Source organism: Nycticebus coucang, chromosome 17, assembly GCF_027406575.1.
Source record: "Nycticebus coucang isolate mNycCou1 chromosome 17, mNycCou1.pri, whole genome shotgun sequence".
NCBI lineage: Eukaryota > Metazoa > Chordata > Mammalia > Primates > Lorisidae > Nycticebus > Nycticebus coucang.
The window spans coordinates 74,794,989-74,815,676 of record NC_069796.1 but is presented as its reverse complement, the minus strand read 5'-3'; the positions used below and the strand labels follow the sequence as shown (position 1 = coordinate 74,815,676).

At 37.9% G+C, this 20,688-nt stretch overlaps 1 protein-coding gene across 2 annotated transcripts in view; it reads right to left on the bottom strand.

Annotated features, from left to right (window-relative positions):
* RANBP17 (RAN binding protein 17) overlaps positions 1 to 20,688 on the bottom strand; it is a 480,295-nt gene that overhangs the window by 325,402 nt on the left and 134,205 nt on the right. The window lies entirely within an intron of this gene.

Sequence of the window (20,688 nt, the reverse complement as noted above, 5' to 3'; positions counted from 1 at the left end):
TTCAGAAATCTCTCTTCCTAGAAGCTTTTTCTGATTCCCAAAATCTGGGCTAACTACCCTGTCCCTTGTTCTTCCCTGACACCAAATGCTTACCATTATCATTACATGTATAAAACTATATGTAATTCTCCAAATTAAATTGTATTTCTATTAAAGTTATACACGTACATAACTTAAAAAGTTAAACAGTAATTACAGAAAACTACTATCTTCTGACATACTTTCCCACATTTTATTGTAACAGTCAACCCACTTAATTCTTTTAGCTGTTTCTATTATTTTCATTCTTCCAAATAACATTTTGACAGAGCTATCTCTTAATTTTTTAAATTCTGACATTACCCTTTGACTATCTAACATATATTCATAACTGACCTATACAATACTACATATATTTTTATGATTTTTACATAATTTTTAAAATTCTGACATTACCCTTTGACTGTCTAACATATATTCATAACTGACCTATACAATACTACGGCCGAATTTCCTTTCCTGCACAAATGTTTAGTTTGGCTTCCTTTTCATTTACCTGAGTCTCTAGCCTAGCGTTTCTGCTCAGTGATCCTCAAACACTACTCCAGATCTATAAAACTTCTTAACTGATCTCAATATGGTCAAATACATCAGGTAATCTATCAGTTCCTTTAAAAGAAAAAAACCTACAACCTCCCACCTGCTCCAGTGTAAAGTGGTTGCTCTCTCACCTGAGGCAAGCAATTGTCCTAGAGCTTCTCTTAGCCTCTCTCTCGTTAGATCCCCTGATTGTCAGATCCCATGCTTTCTTTCCTCTTTCTAGGTGTACCTTATTAATAGGATGGAACACAGCCTACAGTAGGGGTGTCCAGCATTTTTTTCTGCTGCACATTGAAGGATTAAGAATTGTCTTCGGCCACACATTAAATACACGAACACTAATGAAAGCTGATTAGAAAAAAATGGTCTGTGCATACTATTCATGATATCTAATACGAAAGGCAAAAAAAATTCTCACAAAATCAGCATGCTGCCTACGGGCTATAGGTTGTACACGCCTAACTAATACTTCCTGGTAAAGGCAGTAAAGTTTGAGGTTTTGTGTAAAAGAAAATGTCTTTATTCTACCTTCACAATTACTTAAATTTTACTAGATACAAAATTTTACGTTGAAATTCATTTTTTTCTCAAAACTGACAAGCCACCATTTAACTTTCTATTTCTAATATTGAGATTGAGAAGGCCAGTATAATATTCATTCCACTGTTCTATCTGAAAGCTTTTAGGAACTTCTCCTTTTCCCTTCCTGATGATGTGGATTTTCAATGATGTACCTTGATATGATCATCTTTCACTCATTTTGCTAGACCCCTCCATACTCCTCTTCATTATGGAAACTTTTATCTTTGATTACAGGAAAATTTCTGGTATTCCCTAATTTTTTCTTCCTGGAACTCACATTAATTGAATATTTGACTTCTTGGATTTTCTAATTTTATTTTTCTCTCCTATCATACATTTTTAATTTTCTATTCTATATTTTCAGTGACATCTACTACTTTAACCTGCTGTGCAATATTATACTATATTACTATACATTAATGTATTTACCCATTTTACTGTTGACAAACCCTTGGGTTGTTTTCAGTTTGGGGCCAGTATAAGTAAAGTTGCTATAAAAATTTTTTGTGCATGGCACTTGAAACACATACTCATTTTTTCTGGGTGAATATCTCAGAGTAAAGCTGATGAGTCATAAAGTAGGCAACTCAGCTTTACTAGGCATCACCAAATAGTTCTTCATAACAGTTATAGTAATTCACACTCTCCCCAGAATCAAATGAAAATATGAGTTCCATACTATCATCAAGGTTTGGTTTTGGTCTTTTTAATTTTCGGCCACTTCTCCAGATATGTAGTGGTGTCTCACTTAGGTTATGAATTTTAGGATAAGCTTATCAATTCCTGAAAAGATAGCTAAGATTTGGCCGAGATTAAGTTGAATCTGTAGAAAATTTTTGAGAATATCACCATCTTAACAATATTAAGCCTTGAGGATAGTAAGTCTAGCTTTCATTATTAGATACCCTATAATTTGTTCAAGCAATGTTTTGTTGTTTTCACATTGTAAGTTTTACTTTTTTAAAATTTACTCCTATTTAACTCTTCTTGATGTTATTACAAATGGAATATTTTATTCGTTTCGTTTTTAGACAGTTCACTACACATGTACAGAAATTCAGCTATAGAAAACACAACTGGAGAGCTTCTTAAAGAATACCTGAATAATGGTGAATAGAACGTTGATAGAAATATAGGCAGTAAAAGCCATTCTGATGAGGTCTTAGATGAAAATAAGAAACATGTTATTAGAAACTAGAAGAAAGGTGATCTTTATTATAAAGTGGCAAAGAACCTAGTTTGTCCAAAGAATCTGGCTGTATCTGTGTTACTCTGTTTTGTGGAAGGTAGAACTGGTTAAGGATATCCAGCTATAGAAACTTCTAATCTAAGTGAAGTAGGGGCCTGGCTTCCCCTTGAATGCTTATAATAAAGTGTGAGAAGAAAGAAATGATTTAAAGACAAAATTTGAAATCAAAAGGAAAAAGACAAAGATTTAGAAAGTTTTTGGCCTGTCCATATTGAAAAATATGAGAAAGTGTGCTCAGGAGAGAACATCAAAGGTATAGTCAAGTAACCATTTGATAAGCAGATTAGCATGGACTGGCCAGGTGTTATTCCTTAAGACAAGGGAAGAATACCCTGAAGAATTACGAGAGATCTGTGAGGATGCCACTCCTATCACAGGCCCAGAATGCAAGGACCTGGGAGATGAAACGATTTCAAAGAAAAGGTCACTGGGACCCTCAGGACCTCAGCACTCCCTGACTGGCCCTACCTCAAAGGCAAAGTTTGATCATAAAGGGGAATTTATTTTGTAAATAATGAGAAACCAATAAAAAAAATTAACAGAAAAATAACACAGGAAGAAATGTATTTCCTAAAGATTAGAAAAACTTAAAATCTGACAAAAACAAGTATTATGATAATATACAGCAACAGAAACAGACATCTACCCTGCTGGTGAAGGGAAGATAAACTGTTAGAAGACTAATAAAGGCAACATGACAATATCTAGTAAAGCTAAAGATACGTAAATTCTACCACCCATCAATTCCATGTCTACTATTTATCTCCATGCAACTCTTAGACATTCATGATGAAAGTGATATAAGAATATTTACTGCAGCACTATATGTTAAAATTGAAAAACTAGAATATAACATAGATCAACAGAAAAAATGAGCATATATGGCACAGTAATAAACTATAATACTGTTTGATAATTAAAATAATTAGAACTGATGGGGGTGGGGCAAGAGGGCCGACTGGAGTCAGCTTTCCATAGAGGTGCCCATCCAGAAGGAGAAATAAAGAACAGAAGATTCTCAAGAAAGCTGAAGGTCAGGAGCTAAGAAAGAAGATTGAAGAGTACATATCATCCCTGCTGAGGCAAGCTACTACTCCAAGGAAACAAACTACAGATACAAAAATCTACTGCCAAGAAGACAAGGGAGCCCTCCCTGAAGAGAGAGAGTTGCTGTGTGCTTTCTACAAGCGAGCAGAGTTCAGATCTCCTCTTATTTTATCCCATGGGAGAGAGCCGTTAAACGCTGGAACTCCTTCTCCAGGAAGATCCCACCCGTGAGCCTAGGCATTCTCCTGCTTGCCAGAAAATTGAACAAATATTTTACCCGCAGTTCTGAACTCCCAGTTCCACCCTTCCCTTCCTCCTGGTGGTCTGGAAGGGTGTCCCCTGCAGAGTCCAGAGTGTTTGGCAATTCTTCGAGAGGTCTGGGAATGGCATGGGCTGCTGTATGACTGTGCTGAAAACAGTAACACAGATGTGGGGAGAGGGAGTAACATGGCCCGTGACAGAGTGTGGAAACTGCTGCCCCAGCAGGGCTCACATCCCGGGTTAGATTTTGGAGAAACACTTCCCGTTTCTCTTGACCACCAGAGGGAGTTGGGCCTCAATCTCCAAGGCTGCAGGGGGAGGGCAGCTGGGACAGAGACACAGAGGCTGTAAGCCAGAAATACACCTACTTCCTGTAGCAAAGCACAGCTGGGACAAAGACACAGACTCAGCAAGAGTACATGCTGCAGCGGTACCTGCGTACAGACAGTAGGGAACACGCCCTGGGACTGATGATGGTGGTGCACTCCTCAGATGCCGTAGAGCTCTGAAGGGAGCCAGGCTTCAGATCCACGAGGTTGCCCGGGTGGCAGAGTGCAGCAGAGAGGAGGCACTGAGCCCCCCCACACACACACACTTTATCTTTGGCAGGCCCATATCCCTGCCGCATTTGCCCACTGAAGAGAGCTGGGCCACAGCCCCACGAGTTACCAGTGGTAGGGTGAGGCTGTGGCATAAGGTGGGGAAGCAGGCACCAACCCTTTGGCTGGGTGGCCCTTCCTGACCCACTGACCACCAGAGGGAGCCAAACTCCAGCTTCCTAGGTTTCTGGATCCAAGCTGCCTGTAGATCCTGACCTTCATGTTGCTGGACACCGTTTGAACTCTCACAGTTGAACACTGATCTTGCTGCCAAGGATAACTGGTTTGGAACTCTGCCTGGGCTGTCCACCTGAAGACACTCCAAGGTTGAGTCGTGGTTGTTTTGAAGTGGGAGGGACCAATTCTCCTCCTGCAATTGTCTCTAGTGGGGGATGGGGGTGGGTCTCAGTTACTTGTATCTTCCCACAGCTAAAATTTCAGCCTAGTTCCGTGACTCAATAGGATTGAATAGAAGCTGGCTGACTACAAGACAGCCAGCTAGCCCTATCATGCCAATTAGGTCGTCAAGAGTCTCTGGCTGTAGGTCTGAAAGGGACCTTTGTAAAAGCTGTAAGAGAAAGACACAATCACTAATCCAAGCTCTTTGGTAAAAGGCTGGTTAACTACAATTCCTGAAACCCCCAATCTAATCTCATGCTCCCAGTTTTAATACTGAGGAAAATAATCATGGGGCTGAACCAGAGGAAGAACTCTGGCAACATGAATAATCAGAGTAGATCAAGGAATGACAAAGGTGACATATCTGATGCCATTCATAAACAAATGGCTAACATGTCAGAAATAATTCAGAAAATGGATGGCAAATAAGATGAATGAAAGATGAGGAAAAGATGTAAATAGAAATCCAGAGTTGTGCAAAAGATGTCTCAAGAAATTAATGAATTCGGGGGGATTCTGGGAAGATGGCTGACTGGTAGCAATCCTCAGCAGAGGTCCCTGACAAAAGGGAGAAAAACTGGACAGAATCAGACTCTATGAAGCCAAAAGTGGGGAGCTGAACCAAGAAAGTAGTTCAGTAAGCTGTAACTCCAAGGAAGAGCATTCAAGAAAACAAACTACAGGTACAAAGCCTACTGACTAGAGGACGTGAGACCCCTCTCCCAAGAAGGAGGCCTGCTGCAGGCTGGCTACAAGCGAACAGGGAACAAAAGATCACTCATTTTACCTCACTGGAGAGAGTTGCTAAACACCAGGTCTCTTTCTTCAGGGAGGACCCACTTACGAATTTTAGACACCACGCCGCCAGGTATAAAATTGGATATTTTCCCCCACAATTCCAAACTCCCAGGCTACCTTTCCCCTCTCGCATGGCAGTCACAAGTTCTGCCCCCTTCGGAGCTCAGAGTGCTTAGTGTTTTCCTAAGAGATCTGGACATAGTGTGGACCCCCAAACATCAAGTCAGAATCTGACTAGTGGGAAAGAAAGAGGGTGTGGGAAGAAACACTCAGTGGGAGGAGAAGCAGTCCCCTCATTATGACTTTGCCTAGCCAGTGGTGGTGTTGACCCTCAGTTCAGGCTGTGTCTGGTGGGAGGGGGGCGCAGAACACCTGGCTCTGATGGCACCCTCATTGGGAGAGTAATTGCCCAGTGTGTTCTGACTTTGGCAGGCAGGCCTGGTCCCCAGCCCCAGTTGGGCCTGCGAGCAGAGGCTTGCTGGGTGTGGACCAACACCTGATGGCAAGGGCGTCCATCCGGGAACACTCTAAGGTTGACCTTCGAAGTTCTATAGTGGAAAAAAACTGAAGGGTGGGGCCTGGGCACTGCAGTTGTCTGTATCTCTTCACAGCCAAGATTTAAACCTAATACCATGGCTTCTTAGGATAGGGTAGAGGTTGGCTGATATCAAAACAGAGCAAGCTTGCGCTATCTCACCAAGTAAGTCCTCATCAAGTCTCTGGCCAAAACTCTGAAAAGCAGATTTCTAAGGTTTTAGGAGATAAGCCACAATTATAAAGCCTAGCGCTTTGATAAGGGGCTGATTATCTCTACTACCTGGGAACCCCAATTTAATCTCACCCTACCAGTTCTAATAACCAAATGGTAGAAAATAAACAGGGTGTGGAACCAACAGAAGAACTCTGGCAACATGAATAACCAGAGTAGATCAATCTTCCCCAGCAATAAAAAAGGAGATATAACCGAAGATGCCACTGAAGATGACTGAAATGTCAGAAATCAAATTCAGAATATGAATGGCAAATAAGATGAATAGAATGGAAGAAAAGTTAGAAATTGAAATCCAAAGAATAGTTCTAATGTTGTCTCAACAACTTAATGAATTCAAAGACAAAGTCATCAAAGATATGAACATAATGAGAAAAGAAATAGCAGAGCTCAAGGAAATGAAAAAGTTAGCTGAGGAGCTCTGAAATACAGTAGAATCCCTCAGTAATAGAGTTGCCTAGGCAGAAGAAAGGATTTCTGAAACTGCAGACAAAGCTATTGAATGTTCCCAAACGCTCAAAGAAGCAGACAAATGGAGAGCAAAAACTGATCATTCCCTGAGAGAGCTGTGGGATCATTCCAAAAGATTGAACATTTGTCTCATAGGAATTCCTGAAGAAGACGATGGTCCTAAAAGTACAGGTGCTCTACTTGAAGAGATTATGGAGGAGAATTTCCCAAGCACTGCAAGAGATACAGAAAATCAGATAGTAGACAGTTTCAGAACCCCAGAAAGACTCAATCCAAATGAAGCATCTCCTAGACACACTGTGATTAACGTTACCAAATTTGAGACAAAGAAGAAAATTCTGCAAGCAGCCAGACGTAAGAAAAGCATTACTACAAAGGGAGAAATATCAGAATGACTGCGCATCTCTCAGCAGAAACATTTCAAGCCAGAAGAGGATGGTTGTCAACCTCCAATCTCCTAAAACAAAACAACTTTCAGCTCGGGATTTTGTATCCAGCTCAAATGAGTTTCATTTGTAATGGAGAAATCAAATACTTTAATGACGTACACATGTTGAAGAAATTTGCCATAACTAAACCAGCTCTCCAGGATATTCTCAGACCCATCCTCCACAATGACCAGAACAAGAAAACTCACTCAGAAATTTTTGAACAAAATCTAACTTCCACAGTGGCAAAAGGATTAAAAATGTCCACTGGACATCCCAAAAACATGACAACCAAAACACAAGCAGGCTTATCAATTCCTTCAATTAATGTGAATGGTTTAAATTGTCCTCTAAAGAGGCACAGGTTGGCTGACTGGATACATAAACTCAAACCGGATATCTGCTGCATGCAAGAATCACATCTTACCTTAAAGGATAAAAATAGACTCAGGGTGAAGGGATGGACATCTATAATACAGGCAAATGTGAACACCAAAAAAGCAGGGGTTGCAATTTTAGTTGCAGACACAATTGGCTTTAAACCAACAAAGATAAAGAAAGATAAGGATGGTCACTACATATTTGTCAAGGGAAACACCCAACATGAACAGATTTCAATAATTAACTTTTATGCACCTTACCAGATGCGCTTCAATTTATAAAGCAAACACTAATGGGTATGAACAACTTGGTATCTTCCTGCACTATAATAGTTGGAGATTTTAACACCCTTTTGACAGTTTTGGCTACATACTCCAAGAAGAAACTAAACAAAGAAATATTACACTTAAACCTAAGCCTAGAACAAATGGACTTAACAGACCTCTACAGAATATTTCATCCTAATAAAACTAAATATACATTCTTGTCATCAGCCCACAGATCATCCTCCAAAACTGATCATATACTAGGACACAAGTCAAACCTCAGCAAATTTAAAAGAATAGAAATTATTCCTTGTATCTTTTCAGACCACCATGCAATAAAAGTTGAGCTCAACAGCAAAAGGAATCTTCATACTCAAAGTCATACAAAATAAATAATCATAAGGTTGAATGATAGCTAGGTCAAAGATGACATGAAGAAGGAAGTCACCAAATTTTTGGAACAAAATGAAGACACAGATTATCAAAACCTGTGGGATACTGCATAGGCAGTCCTAAGAGGGAAATTTATTGCATTGGAAACCATCAAGAAAACAGAAAGTGAGGAAGCCAACAACTTAATGGATCATCTCAAGCAACTAGAAAAGGAAGAATGTTCCAACCCCAAGTCTAGCAGAAGAAAAGAAATAACCAAAATTAGAGCAGAATTAAATGAATTCAACAGCACATCAAAAAAATTATACACCACGATCAAGTTGGTTTTATTCCAGGGTTAAAGGGTTGGTTCAACATAGGCAAATGTATCAATATAATACACCACATCAATAAAATAGAAAACAAATACTATATGATTCTCTCGATTGATGTAGAAAAAGATTTTTGATAATATCCAGCATCTTTCATGATCAGAACACTTAAGAAAATAGGCACGGAAGGAACATTTTCTAAACTGATAGAGGACATCTTCAGCAAACCCACAGCCAATATCATATTGAATGGTGTAAAACTGGAAACATTTCCACTCAGATCAGGAACTTGGCAAGGATGCCCACTGACTATTCAAACACAGTAATGGAACTCTTAGTCACTGCAATCAGGCAAGAGAAGGAGATCAAGAGTATACAAATAGGGTCAGAGGAGATCAAACTCTCACTCTTCACTGATGATATGATCCTACACCTGGAAAATCCCAGGGACTCAAATACAAAACTCTTAGAAGTGACCAAGGAATACAGAAGTATCTGAGGATACAAAATCAATACTTACAAATCAGTAGCTTTTACATATGCCTACAATAGTCAAGTTGAAAATACAGTCAAGGACTCTATTCCTTTTACAGTAGTGCCAAAGAAGATGAAATATCTTGGAATTTACCTAACAATTGATATGAAACATCTCTATAAAGAGAACTAAGAAACCTTGAGAAAAGAAATAGCTAAAGATGTCAACAAATGGAAAAACATACATGCTCATGGATGGGAAGAATCAACATTGTTAAAATGTCCATACTACCCAAAGCAATCTACAGATTTAAAGCAATCCCTATTAAAGCACCATCATCATACTTTAAAGAGCTTGAAAAAATAGTTCCTCATTTTATATGGAATCAGAAAAAACCTCAAATACCTAAGACATTACTCAGAAATAAGAACAAATCAGGAGGTATCACGTTACCAGACTTCAAGTTATACTATAAATCAAAACAGCATGGTACTGGCACAAAAACAGAGAGGTAGATGTGTGGAACAGAATAGAGAACCAAGAGATGAACCCAGCTACTTAACGTCATTTTATCTTTGACAAGCCCATCAAAAATATTCAATGGGGGAATGACTCCCTATTTAACAAATGGTGCTGGGTGAACTAGCGGGCGACCTGGAGAAGACTGAAACTGGAACCCCACCTTTCACCACTGATAAAAATTGATTCTCACTGGACAAAAGATTTAAACTTAAGACATGAAACTATAAAAATACTAGATGAGAGTGCAAGGAAAATACTTGAAGAAATTGGCCTGAGAGAATATTTTATGAGGAGGACTCCACCCCCCCACAGCAACTGAAGCAACACCAAAAATACATTACTGGATCTGATCAAACTAAAAAGCTTTTGCACAGCCAAGAGCACAGTAAGTAAAGCAAACAGCTTTCCAGAATGGGAGGAGGTATTTGAAGGTTATGCCTTTGACAAAGGTCTGAGTCTGATAACTGAACCCAGAGAACTCAAACTAATCAGTAAGAAAAGAACAAATAACCCCATTTCTATATGGGCAAGAGACTTGAAACAAAACTTCTCTGAAGAAGATAGGTGCATGGACTACAAACACATGAAAAAATGCTCATCATCTTTAATCATCAGAGAAATGCAAATCAAAACCACTTTGAGATAACATCTAACTCCAGTATGATTAGCCCACATCACAAAATCCCAAAGCCACAGATGTTGGCGTGGATGTAGAGAGAAGGGAACACATCGATGCTGGTGGGAATGCAAGCTAATGTGTCCTTTTTGGAAAAAAGTTTGGAGAATACTCAAGGAACGAAAAGTGGACCTACTGTTTGATTCTGTATGCTTCTCCTTAATATATACCCAGATGATCAAAAATTATTTTACAACAAAGACATATGCACCAGAATGTTTACTGCAGCCCAATTCATAATTGCCAAGTCATGAAAGCAGCCCAATTGCCCACTGACCCACAAATGGATTAACAAATTGTGGTATAGGTATACCATGGAATACTATGCAGCCATAAAAAAGATGGAGACTTCACAACTTTTATGTTTACCTGGATGGAGCTGGAAGATATTTGTCTTAGTAAAGTACCTCAAGAATGGGGAAAAAAGTATCCAATGTACTCAATACTACTATGAAATCAACATATAATCACCTACACATTCATATGAATGGTACAACATAACTGGAGTCCAGAAAGAAGGAGTAAAGAGGAGAGAGAGAGGAGGGAAGGGGGGAAGTTGGGGGGGGGAGGATATTTGGGGGGGACCTCACCTAATGCGCATAATGCAATGACACACTTCGAACTATTAACAATAGAGTATAAATGTCTTACCACAACAAATAAGTAAGCAAGGAGATGGTTATGTTAATCAGTTAGATGTAAGCATTCCACATTGTGTCTCAAATCACCATACTGTACCCCATAAATGCATTAATGTACACAGTTATGATTTAATAAAGGGAAAAAGTAACTAGAACTATTTATTATATGAATAAATCTCAAAAACAATACTTAGATAAAATTAACAGTACTATGTTTTGTTTATAAATATACAGAAATATGGAAAAAGAACAAAATCATGGACGAGAATAACACTAAATTTTAGGATAGTGTTTACTCTCGGGCAGGAAGTGAAAGGAACAGAATCAAAGCAGCAAAAGGATCACATTTAATTCAAAAACAGATCTCGGGAGGCGGAGCAAGATGGCAGCCGAGTAACAGCTTCCTTGCATCTGGGCACGGATGCCCTCCAGGCATCTCTGGCTGGTGGGATCTGCCTATCATCACTCCTATGATGATACAGGGAGTCAGCGAGAGACTTCTGGAACCCAAGAGCAGGACTAAAACGGTGGAAAACCGGCAAGTGGTCGCGTGTGTTCAATCCGTCTAAACCCGCCCACAACTTCCACAGGCAACAGAACTTAAAGAGCAAGAGGAAGTGAAAGGAAAATTAGGACAAGGAAACAGATAAAACAAATCACTCATGAGGAAGAATCAGCAGAAAACTCCAGGCAACATGAAGAACCAGTCCAGAACAACTCCACCAAGGGACCATGAGGTAGCTACTGCAGATGATTCCACCTGTAAAGAAATGTTAGGAATGACAGAAAGGGAATTTAGAATACACATGTTGAAAACAATGAAAGAAATGATGGAAACAATGAAGGAAATTGCTAATAAAGTGGAAAATAACCAAAAGGAAATCCAAAAACAGAATCAAATAAGAGATGAACGATATGAAGAATATAAAAAGGATATAGCAGACCTGAAGGAACTGAAACAGTCAATTAGGGAACTTAAAGATGCAATGGAAAGTATCAACAACAGGTTAGACCATGCACAAGAAAGAATTTCAGAGGTAGAAGACAAAGTTCTTGAGATAACTCAGACAGTAAAAGAGGCAGAAAAGAAGAGAGAGAAAGCAGAACGTTCACTGTCAGAAATATGGGACTTTATGAAGCGTTCTAACATACGAGTTATAGGAAGCCCAGAAGGGGAAGAAGAATGCCCCAGAGGAATGGAAGCCATACTAGAGAATATTATAAAAGAAAATTTCCCAAACATCACCAAAGATTCTGACACACTGCTTTCAGAGGGATATCGGACCCCAGGTCGCCTCAACTCTAACCGAGCTTCTCCAAGACACATTGTGATGAACCTGTCCAAAGTCAAGACAAAAGAAAAGAAAAGATTCTGCAAGCTGCCAGGAGTAAGCGCCAGTTGACCTACAGGGGCAAATCCATCAGAGTGACAGCAGACTTCTCTAATGAAACTTTACAAGCAAGAAGACAATGGTCATCTACCTTTAATCTACTTAAACAGAACAATTTTCAGCCCAGAACTCTGTACCCTGCTAAGCTAAGTTTCAAAATTGACGGAGAAATCAAATCATTTACGGATATACAAACATTGAGGAAATTCGCCACAACAAGACCAGCTCTACGGGAAATACTTCAACCTGTTCTGCACACTGACCAACACAATGGATCAGCAGCAAAGTAAGAACTCAGAAATCAAAAGACAGAACCTAACCTCCACACTGATGCAAAAGATAAAACTAAGCAATGGACTCTCACCAAATAAGACGAATAGAATACTACCACACTTATCAATTATCTCAATAAATGTTAATGGCTTGAATTCCCCACCGAAGAGACATAGATTGGTTGACTGGATTAAAAAACACAAGCCATCCATTTGCTGTCTGCAAGAAACACACCTGGCTTCAAAAGACAAATTCAAGCTCCGAGTCAAGGGTTGGAAGACAATTTTTCAGGCAAATGGAATTCAGAAGAAAAGAGGAGTTGCAATCTTATTTTCAGATACATGTGGATTTAAAGCAACTAAAGTCAAAAAAGACAAAGATGGTCACTTTTTATTGGTCAAGGGAAAAATACAACAAGAAGACATTTCAATTCTAAATATTTATGCACCCAATTTAAATGCAACCAGATTCTTGAAGCACACCTTACTCAGTCTGAGCAATATGATATCTGATAATATCAACATAACAGGGGACTTTAACACTCCTCTTACAGAGCTGGACAGATCCTCTAAACAGAAATTAAACAAAGATATAAGAGATTTAAATGAGACCCTAGAACAACTATGCTTGATAGACGCATATAGAACACTCCACCCCAAAGATAAAGAATATACATTCTTCTCATCACCCCATGGAACATTCTCCAAAATTGATCATATCCTGGGACACAAAACAAATATCAACAGAATCAAAAGAATTGAAATTTTACCTTGTATCTTCTCAGACCATAAGGCACTAAAGGTGGAACTCAACTCTAACAAAAATGCTCAAACCCACACTAAGCCATGGAAATTAAACAATCTTCTGTTGAATAACAGATGGGTGCAGGAAGAAATAAAACAGGAAATCATTAACTTCCTTGAGCATAACAACAATGAAGACACAAGCTACCAAAACCTCTGGGATACTGCAAAAGCAGTTTTGAGAGGAAAATTCATTGCTTTAGATGCCTACATTCGAAAAACAGAAAGAGAGCACATCAACAATCTCACAAGAGATCTTAATGGAATTGGATAAAGAAGAACAATCTAAGCCTAAACTCAGTAGAAGAAAAAGAAATATCCAAAATCAAATCAGAGATCAATGAAATTGAAAACAAAAGAATCATTCAGAAAATTAATGAAACAAGGAGTTGGTTTTTTGAAAAAAATAAATAAAATAGATAAACCATTGGCTAGACTAACTAGAAATAGAAAAGTAAAATCTCTAGTAACCTCAATCAGAAACGATAAAGGGGAAATAACAACTGATCCCACAGAGATACAAGAGATCATCTCTGAATACTACCAGAAACTCTATGCCCAGAAATTTGACAATGTGAAAGAAATGGATCAATATTTGGAATCACACCCTCTCCCTAGACTTAGCCAGGAAGAAATAGAGCTCCTGAACAGACCAATTTCAAGCACTGAGATTGAAGAAACAATAAAAAATCTTCCAAATAAAAAATGCCCTGGTCCAGATGGCTTCACTCCAGAATTCTATCAAACCTTCAAGGAAGAGCTTATTCCTGTACTGCAGAAATTATTCCAAAAAACTGAGGAAGAAGGAATCTTCCCCAACACATTCTGTGAAGCAAACACCACCCTGATACCAAAAACAGGAAAAGACCCAAACAAAAAGGAGAATTTCAGACCAATCTCACTCATGAATATAGATGGAAAAATTCTCAACAAAATCCTAGCCAATAGATTACAGCTTATCATCAAAAAAGTCATTCATCATGATCAAGCAGGCTTCATCCCAGGGATGCAAGGCTGGTTTAACATACGCAAGTCTATAAACGTTATCCACCATATTAACAGAGGCAAAAATAAAGATCACATGATCCTCTCAATAGACGCAGAAAAAGCATTTGATAAAATCCAGCATCCTTTTCTAATTAGAACACTGAAGAGTATAGGCATTTCTAAATCTGATTGAAGCTATCTATGACAAACTCACAGCCAATATTTTACTGACTGGAGTAAAACTGAAAGCTTTTCCTCTTAGAACTGGAACCAGACAAGGCTGTCCTCTGTCACCTTTACTATTCAACGTAGTGCTGGAAGTTCTAGCCAATACAATTAGGCAAGACAAGGAAATAAAGGGAATCCAAATGGGAGCAGAGGAGGTCAAACTCTCCCTCTTTGCTGACGACATGATCTTATACTTAGAGAACCCCAAAGACTCAACCACAAGACTCCTAGAAGTCATCAAAAAATACAGTAATGTTTCAGGATATGAAATCAACGTCCACAAGTCAGTAGACTTTGTATACACCAATAACAGTCAAGATGAGAAGCTAATTAAGGACACAACTCCTTCACCATAGTTTCAAAGAAAATGAAATACCTAGGAATATACCTAACGAAGGAGGTGAAGGACCTCTATAAAGAAAACTACGAAATCCTCAGAAAGGAAATAGCAGAGGATATTAACAAATGGAAGAACATACCATGCTCATGGATGGGAAGAATCAACATTGTTAAAATGTCTATACTTCCCAAAGCAATCTACCTATTCAATGCCATTCCTATCAAAGTACCTACATCGTAGTTTCAAGATTTGGAAAAAATGATTCTGCGTTTTGTATGGAACCAGAAAAAACCCCGTATAGCTAAGGCAGTTCTTAGTAATAAAAATAAAGCTGGGGGGATCAGCATACCAGATTTTAGTCTGTACTACAAAGCCATAGTGCTCAAGACAGCATGGTACTGGCACAAAAACAGAGACATAGACACTTGGAATCGAATTGAAAACCAAGAAATGAAACTAACATCTTACAACCACCTAATCTTCGATAAACCAAACAAGAACTTACCTTGGGGGAAAGACTCCCTATTCAATAAATGGTGTTGGGAGAACTGGATGTCTACATGTAAAAGACTGAAACTGGACCCACACCTTTCCCCACTCACCAAAATTGATTCAAGATGGATAAAGGACTTAAATTGAAGGCATGAAACAATAAAAAATCCTCAAAGAAAGCATAGGAAAAATACTGGAAGATATTGGCCTGGGGGAAGACTTCATGAAGAAGACTGCCATGGCAATTGCAACAACAACAAAAATAAACAAATGGACTTCATTAAACTGAAAAGCTTCTGTACAGCTAAGGAGACAATAACCAAAGCAAAGAGACAACCTACACAATGGGAAAGGATATTTGCGTATTTTCAATCAGACAAAAGCTTGATAACTAGGATCTATAGAGAACTCAAATTAATCCACATGAAAAAAGCCAACAATCCCTTATATCAATGGGCAAGAGACATGAATAGAACTTTCTCTAAAGACGACAGACGAATGGCTAACAAACACATGAAAAAATGTTCATCATCTCTATATATTAGAGAAATGCAAATCAAAACAACCCTGAGATATCATCTAACCCCAGTGAGAATGGCCCACATCACAAAATCTCAAAACTGCAGATGCTGGCGTGGATGTGGAGAGAAGGGAACACTTTTACACTGCTGGTGGGACTGCAAACTAGTACAACCTTTCTGGAAGGAAGTATGGAGAAACCTCAAAGCACTCAAGCTAGACCTCCTATTTGATCCTGCAATCCCATTACTGGGTATCTACCCAGAAGGAAAAAAATCCTTCTATCATAAGGACACTTGTACTAGACTGTTTATTGCAGCTCAATTTACAATCGCCAAAATGTGGAAACAGCCTAAATGCCCACCAACCCAGGAATGGATTAACAAGCTGTGGTATATGTATACCATGGAATACTATTCAGCCATTAAAAAAAATGGAGACTTTACATCCTTCGTATTAACCTGGATGGAAGTGGAAGACATTAGTCTTAGTAAAGCATCACAAGAATGGAGAAGCATGAATCCTATGTATTCAATCTTGATATGAGGACAATTAATGACAATTAAGGTTATGGGGGGGAAGCAGAAAGAGGGATGGAGGGGGGGGTGGGGCCTTAGTGTGTGTCACACTTTATGGGGGCAAGACATGATTGCAAGAGGGACTTTACCTAACAATTGCAATCAGTGTAACCTGGCTTATTGTACCCTCAATGAATCCCCAACAATAAAAAAAAAAAACAGATCTCAAGAAAATGCAGCAAAGCATTAAGACTTAAAGCTGGATGATAGGCATGTGAGTGTTCATTACATTATTTTTTCTAGTTTTCAAATGAAGAAAAGATTACTCTGGTAGCAGTATGGAAAATGAACTGGAGTGGGGAGAAGCAAAATAGAAACAAAGAGGGCAATCAGACTACTTTTGCCATCTAGTGAGAAATGACAGAAGTGGACCTGAGAGGTATTTAGAAAATAAAGTCAGCAGGATTAAGTGGCAGATGAGACATAGGAAGATAAATGTAAGGGGGAAATTCTGGCTTCAATATAATTCTTCCTTAAAATAGGGAAGTGGGAAGAGAGGGTTTTAAAATACAATGAGTTCCTTTTTAGAATTTGTTAAGTTTGAAAGACCCATTCAATATTCCGGTGGAAAGATTCAATAGAAAGCAAAATGCAAAGTTGTTATAGCACAGGTTCTGGAGTCAAGTACCCTGGTTCAAATACACTTAATGACATTAATTAACCACTCGAAACCACAGTTTTCATGTCTATAAAAAGAGAAGATATTAATAAAGATCACTATTTTCATAGCATTTTTGTGAGAATAAAATTAGATAATGCCTCCCAAATTCTGATCAAAGTATTCAACACAGACATCACTCTAGATATATATGGCTACTACTAACAAAGACTTCTTTGTCACTAATAAAACTTATTTGTATCAAATACCCCACTTAGAACTCTTCGGTGATTCTACTTTTGTGACTTAAGCACTGATTTCTACAAATTACATTCTGTTGTCTAGACTGGCTTTTTTTTTGGCAGTTTTTGGCTGGGGCCGGGTTTGAACCCATCACCTCTGGTACATGGGGCCGGTGCCCTACTCCTTTGAGTCACAGGCGCCACCCTCTAGACTGGCTTTTATAAAATTTTCAAGATACCTGATATTATCCCTTATTTAGAACTGCTGATAATTTTACTCATCAGCATCATCTCCCAACTCAAGAATATACCCTTTATCACGTAAAAGTATTATACACAATATCTCAGCCTAATTCCTACAGAATTCTGAGAGAATTTCCTCAGAATTCTTTTTGTATTTTTTATATATCTCCTTTTTTCTTTTTCACTAGTAAATAGAAAAAATAAAAGCAATACACCAGATCCTTGGGGATGGTAACAACAAACAGGGCAGAAATTGTCCTAACGAAAATTATACTATATGCTAGATACTTGTTTTACTAACAAATAATTACAACAGAGTGTAATAAAAGCTAAGATACAGGACAAATGGGTACTGTGGAACACAGACAAAAAGAATTCTCACAGAATTTGAGAGTTAAGAAAGGTATCCTAAAGGATGGGCCATCTCTGATATGAGAGATAAGTAGGAATTAGCAGACTAAGGCACAAAAGTGAAAGCAGTTATTTTAAAAAATAGTGTCTGAAGCAAAATGTTTTCTTCTAACACTTAGTAGTGAGAGCACAGAATGTTAAGGAAGCTAACAAAGTTTAAGTTTAGCACGCATCAAGTATGCACTGCAAGTACATGCATAGAATACTGAAACATGAAGCTCATGACATATGCAGAAAAGAGATTACAAAAAACCTTTTAAGCATACTCTATATGATGAAATCAAATGAGACAATGATTAAAAGAGGTTAGAGCACAGTTCCTGGTACAAAGTAAGTGTGCACTAATTGTTTAACATTATCCACTAACTACTATCTAACACTCTCCCTCTCCTACACAGGATTACTTGAGTCCAGGAATTCGAGGCTATCGTAAACCATGATCCTGTCACTGCTCTCCAGGGTGGGCAACAAAGCAAGACACCATCTTACAAAAACAAACCAATAAAAAACCCAAAACCAAAACCAAAAGACTCCCACAATTTGGAATCAAACAACACCCTCACCAAGAAATATTTTTCTGGTTGCCAGAAAAACAGTATATATAGTACTTACTAAATTAAATGTCTTAAAGAATCTGCCCTTTCATTAGTAAAATGTAAACAGTAATACCAATCTTGTAGGTCTACTGTAAGGAATAAAGTGATCATGATGAGTTCCTACAAAAATGACCCCCCCTCCCCAAAATGGTTCCTATTAAGACTGGCAGACAAGCCAGAGAAATTAAAAAGTAGGAAGATTTGGCGGCGCCTGTGGCTCAAGGAATAAGGCACCAGTCCCATATGCCGGAGGTGGCGGGTTCAAACCCAGCCCCGGCCAAAAAAAAAAAAAGTAGGAAGATTTAGTGGCTCGGCGCCCATAGCACAATGATTACAGTGCCAGCCACATACACCAAGGGTGGTGGGTTCGGACCAGGCCCAGGCCAGCTAAACAACTGCAACAAAAAAATAGCCAGGTGTTGTGGCAAGCGCCTATAGTCCCAGCTACACGGGAGGCTAAGGCAAGAGAATCGCTTAAGCCCAAGAGTTTGAGGTTGCTGTCAACTGTGACGCCACAGCACTCTATCAAGGGCAACATAGTGAGACTCTATCTATAAAAAAAAATTAAAAAGTGGGAAGATTTAGTTCATTTTGGGGTTATGTGACAGCAATGCTTTAGAAATAAAGTCATCTTAGGACTAACTCCGTTTGGTAAAAGGATAAGATGCATGCACTGAAACTATTAAAATTACAATAACATGTAATTTACACATGCTTTTTCAAAAGAGAAAAACTAATATTCTACAATTCACTTTTTTCACAATTACCTTGTATTAAAAATTTTACATATATACACACATATATAAACAAAAGTTTTGAAAAAAACTTCCGTAACCCCCTTGTCATAAAACAGCTAGTCTCATTTTACGTAACTACTTTAAAAAAATTAGAAGGCTTTTCTACTCCATATTATACTGTTGTTACTTAAAACTCAAACCAAATGGATATTGTATCTGTAGTGGTTCAGAGTACCCACTTTTGCAAAAGCAAAATAACAAAATCTCTGGTACATTAAAGAAGACAATTTACATAATTAAATTTATATTCAACCTTCAAGAAGCACATCTGGGATTTAAAAAGACACACCCTGTAAAAATTTTATAGCATGCAATTTTTGTCTCATTCCAATTTGTCTTACTGACAATCTAAAACATTTACTTCTAGCTACTCTTTATTCTTCCAAGTGAATCTCATTCAACACATCTAAAATCTAAGAAAAGTTTACTGATGTTAAACTGCAATAAAACATCACAATATTTTGAGAAGGGAAGTATCAAGCTATATCACTTCTTTAACAAGTGAAGAAAATTTTACCTGGGATAAAGTAAAAGATGATCTTAAAACCAAACAGTAATCACTTCACACTACAATTATTATTGCCAGAAAATCATAAATGAACTGAAAGTTAAGTTAAATTTCCTAAAATAAAGAAGCTCACTATAAAAAGCTTACGTTAGAATTTTCAAATGTAAAATCCTTCACTACAAATTCAAAGGAGTTAGGACTTTGTACAGAGAAGAAATTTACTATTTTAGAAATTTACGATTACAAAAAAAAAGAAAAAAAATTCTCATGAATCTTAGTGTCTTAAGGACCACTAAATATCTGCATAGAGTTCACACAAATCTATGTAACAATCCCTTGTTACACGTCAAGATCAAGTCACTTAAAATTGGTGATGCTAAACATCAATTATTATACTATGAGTATTTCCTAAAATATGGTTATTTAAGTGCAGTCTCTTAAGGAAAGATTCTCCTAGTCCTCATTATTTAACATTTAAAAATGCGAAGGAATGAGTAAATTATACTGAAAACCACATAAATAAGTATTCAAAAAAATACCGTAACTACTAAAAGAGGGTAAAATTTATGTTTTTTAGTCTTGAAATATAATATGATAAGGCAAAATCCATTAGTATTTAAATAACTAATGACTACCAATGTAAAAAATACTACCTCTGCCAATCAGTCTTCAAAGAAAATTGTAAATGTAGATATCAAACAAGTAAATTAATCATATTGCCTTTCAATACCAATTCATCAACTGATAAAATACACTTCTTGTGCAGAAATTTCTCAAATATATCATTTAGCTTAAGGCTGTCAAACATACATTTTTACTTCTCTGAGAACATTTT